Here is a 4,913-nt window from a genome sequence, read left to right as displayed (position 1 = left end):
TTTTGGCCAATCTTCAATTGGCTGGGCCCTTTAGATCCCACCTACATCTACCCTGTTTACCTCAGCCCCCTGCAAAGCTAAAGAGGAGGGAGAGGGTTTTGTGCCTATATTGGAAATGCAGGACACACTTAGATTAACTGAAGCAAATAGTCATAACACCACAGTGTGCAGGAGAGAATGTATTTATTGACATGTATGTTGGGGGCTTGCAATGTAATGTTTCAATTTTTCAATAGCTGGCAAGTGTAATTGCAGAATTTAGCCATTACATTGTGTATCATTAGCAGGATTAGATGTTAAAATAATATTACACCTAAATTACATTATTGTGTTAATGCTTGTGTGGGCTTTAAGTTATATGATTTACATATACATCAAAGGAAACCTGTACTAAAAATATGGAGACAGCCATTGCCAGTAAATTGGCCTCCAATGAGGGGGGATCACAACAGAAATTGATGCCCCCTCTCACATGAAACCCCTTGTTTGTATACTCAATGCTCCTTCATTTGAGTCCTTTCGGCCTGGCATTGTGTAAAGAATATCAGGATACACGCCCCACCTCTAGAGATCCTGTTTATGTCAATGCCAGCTTGCTTTTGGAATACCATATACCTGGGTGATCCTGGCTTTGATACTTCTAAATCACTAACCTAGAACAAGCATACAGCTAACAGACTGTGTGTTCCAAACTCTGGTCAGAAACTATAAAAAGAATTGAAGCCACACTTCAGAAATATTACAAGACTAACTAAAAAATGAATGCATCAAAAAATATAAGTTCAAGCAATGTAAGTACCTGCATTTAAACCAGTATCTGAAACTTGCATTGCATTTTAGAGTAGGGCATAGACTGGGAAGGATACATTCACTTCAAGGAGTCATTCACTTGTGCTACAGTGCTTATGTGCAGTGTGTATGCTGGCAGAAGGAATCAAACGGACATAAAGATGGGTTTATCACAGTGCTTCTTCTCATTTTTCTTGGTCATAGGCTGAGGAAGGAACAAGACTTTTAAGTGTAACAACTGCAGCAGAGTAAAATGACTCCTCTTGCTCTGTCTGTGTAAATCAGATAGCGAAATAAATATCGTTTGTAAGGAAACATATATATATATATTTAATGTAACAGGAGGACAGAACTGATGTCTGAGAAAGTCCAACCTGATTTTTCTGTTATGGGCACACTTGGTCACACTTGGTATGTTGGCATTCTTAAAAGGCAGAGAAAGTTTTGAGAAGCTGCTCAGCATTGGGTCTGGAATCATAGTCCAGTTAGTGACACAGCAAATACTATTCAGCAATGCATAGCAAAAAGCAAGCTATTGTGTCACTTATACAAGTGCAACAGCAAGCAAAGACCTATCATATGGAGATACTGTAGTTCTTCCAGCAGAAACAGCTGCATAAATAGTAATGCCATGTCATGGAAGCACCAGAGTCCACCTGTCAATACATTTTCTAACCCACCCACCTAGGTGAGCTAAATGCTTCATAAGATGTCATGATGATACTGAAGACTTTTTTTTACAACCGTCAATGAGGACTGCTGAAAGACTTAGAAAGTCTATATTTATCTGTCTTTATAAATTAAACAGGAATCTGCTGTACCAGGTCTGGGGAAATATTTGAGCAGCTTGTCATATGAAAAGCTTTTAGGCACATGGACATTTATTGGGAGGGCATCTCAGGACTAAGATTCTACTGGCCAGGGGTAAAAAAAAGATATTAGGAATCATTGTCACTCTTGTTCAGCTTTCCAGGTATCTTACCCTGTGCCTCATTTCCATAGTCCATTAGTGTTACTACCCATTAGTAAGGTTCAAATAAAAGTACTGTTATGGATCTGGTTGGCCCATTAACGAAGCTTGCCCAGATCCATCAGAACTTTCATGCAATCCTAGTTTATAACACCCACTATCTGGAAGCTATACCTTTGAGTAATATGTCAGCTAAAAAGATTGGCCCAAACTATTTCAGGAGTTTAGCTGGGTAAGATTTTTAAAGTCCTTACTGATCAAGTTAGGGAACTTTGTAAGTTGCCAAAAGAATCATAGATAATAACTTTCAACAGTTCACCACAGGTTTTGCCCATTTAAATGACTCTATGGTCACCATTCCACAGAACCATAAATTAATTCAAATAAGGAAAACCTGTGGGGAATTGTGGCGCGTCCTTAACTGTAACACTTTTAGCAACTTACAAGTTTAAGAGGGAGAACCCTGCACAAAATTGTTTCTGAGAATGTGGCTTCATTGCACAAGATTGAGTTAGTGATACCTATTGTATAGGACCTGGTTCAAGCACAGGTGTCATAATAGACAATCTATACCTGTATTAGTTTTGGGCCCCTTGATTCAGAGAAGATTTTTGGAAAAGTGGCAAGGCCCTTTTATGGTAATGGAAAAGATAGAAGAAGCCAATTGCAAAGTTAGCCAACCAGAGAGAAGGAAACCTGAACAGATCTATTCCCCATCCTATTGTGTATGAAATTCCCCCACCTACTAGATTGTAAGCTCTTCGGGGCAGGGTCCTCTCCTCCTGTATCACTGTCTGTATTAGTCTGTCATTTGCAATTCCTATTTATTGTACAGCGCTGCGTAATATGTTGGCGCTATATAAATCCTGTTTAATAATAATAATAATCTACCATGTCAATCATATTAATTCCTTAAACGAGAAGGGAGTATTAGTGGTAGTAGTAGATGTGGCCCCAGTATCCCTGACACATTCCTCTGTTTCCTAAGGTAAAACCTTGTCAGATGTGCAGGTTTGTGAATTCTGGAAAAGAAACAGAGAAATATTCTCTCAGTCCCAAGTTAGACAAAGTACCTGACCCAGGGGAAAAGGTGAAGCAAAAGCCATATCATATACCAGAAAGGTGAATGTTGCACAGAACGTAAAGAAAATGTTAGAACTTGGAATGATTGAAGAATCAAATAGAGACGGTCAAATCCCTTTGTTGCTGTACCAAAGCCCAATGGAGCTTGTTGCTTTTGTAATGCTTTTAGAAGGTTGTATGCTATTACCAAATTTGACCATACATTAAACAGATAAACTCTGATTGTTTGGATACAGCCTGATACCCAACAATATGACTTGAGCAAAGGGTATTAGGAGGTTCCAATCTCTGATTAGGCCCCCCAAAAAAACAGTCTTTAAACCCCAGGGGAAACCTTCCAATTTAAAAGGTTGATCTTTGGCCCACAAAATGCCCCTAAAATATTTGCACAATAGAAAGGATTCTTTGTCCTTACCAAAGATATGCAGCAATACATTTTAATGATGTTGGTATTGACTGTACAGACTGGTCACCGCATTTGCCAAAAGTATAGGCAGTCCTAGATGTTCTGTGGAAAAAAAAGGCAACTGGGCTACAGGAGGCCAAATACTTGGGGTATGGTATAGGCAGGAGCAGTTGACCTTACCCCTTTAATAGGAAACAACTCCAAGACTTTTTGGAATTGCTGGTTGCTGGCCCCATAACAAATATGAATTAGGGGTCACAACAAAATGGTATCCCTAAAAAAGTCCTTGTGAAACGAACCAGTTATTTTTCTACACCATATGGGTGTGTTTTACAGATGGCCCATTTTGTTTTGAATTCATAATAGGGGAGAACACTTGGTGATTTAGCTCAGTAAAAGGGTTATTAGCCACAAGAAGACTAATAGTGTAAGTCAAAAATAATGCTGGGACATTTAATGAGCTTTGGAATCCCTCAGATATTTCTTGTTGAAGCAGAATTTTGGTTTTATTACTGAACGACCCCTTTGAAAGTGAATCTTCCTAAACAAAGAAAAGCATTAGGCAGTGGTTCCTTGCACAATTTTACAGTTAAACACTGTCATGGTTCAAAATTGCCAAATTTGAATAAATTGTCAACAGATGTTCCAAACCTGAAGTTAAAACAGGAATTAGGGGACTTTATGACAACAGGACAGAATTGATGTTTGTGAAAAACTATAAAAAGGTAGTTAACATCTTACCCAGATTCCTGAGTAATGGGTCCCTCATGCAATTAATCCAGTTTAGAGTTTGTTTTACTATTATTTTGCTGAGATAGATTGGATCTGTGTGGCAAACAGAGTAAGTGGTGGGATTTATTTTGCTGTCTTGTTTTATTTCATTGTTCTGGTAAATATTGTACATGGTATAAATAAACATCACGCTGATGTTTAAAAGTATTGAAGCCTGCTGTGTGTATTCCCGCAGGACTAAGGGATTATTTTAGGATTCTAGGGAGCCAAACATATCCTGCTATTACCATTCCCTTAAGATATGTACCTAATCTGTGTATTTAGCTGTTTGGGATTCAGCTAATCAGCAGGATATCTAGGCTAGCATTTTCAGAAGAATCAACAACATTAGGATTTAATTTTTTTTTTCCGCTTAAAGTATGCTTAAGTAAAGTCACTGGTGACAGAATGGCACAAAATTTGTATTAAAATCCTATCCCTTCATCATTTCAGGTATAACAGTCAATAACAAGTGTACATACAATATACAGTACATGCAAAACATGAGGCATTATATCCACAGTTAGGCTTGGCTGTAAGTTAAGTCCAACACAGTGTAGTTATCATACTTGTATGCGCAGTTCCACAGCAAATTCATTAAACACTCACATTTTGGCACATACCTACCTCTTTCTTTGCAATGACAAATGACTACCTCTCCCTCCTGCAATGACAGGTCACTGATGCTTCCACAGCTGCCTCCATCTCTGCTGCTGCTTTTTTCAGGTCCCACCGATATCCCCTTGGGCCATTGGGCAGCTACTATTGACATAACTCCTCTCCATGAGCATGAGTTGCATTATCTCTATCTTTTTTTTGCAGTAATGAATACAAAAACTTAGCAGTAGAGGGGAAGTTTTTTTTTTCTTCTTTTTTTAGGCAAAAGAGAATTTG

The sequence above is a fragment of the Pyxicephalus adspersus genome, chromosome 5 (assembly GCF_032062135.1).
Source record: "Pyxicephalus adspersus chromosome 5, UCB_Pads_2.0, whole genome shotgun sequence".
Classification (NCBI taxonomy): Eukaryota; Metazoa; Chordata; class Amphibia; order Anura; family Pyxicephalidae; genus Pyxicephalus; species Pyxicephalus adspersus.
Note: the sequence above shows the minus strand (reverse complement) of the source record.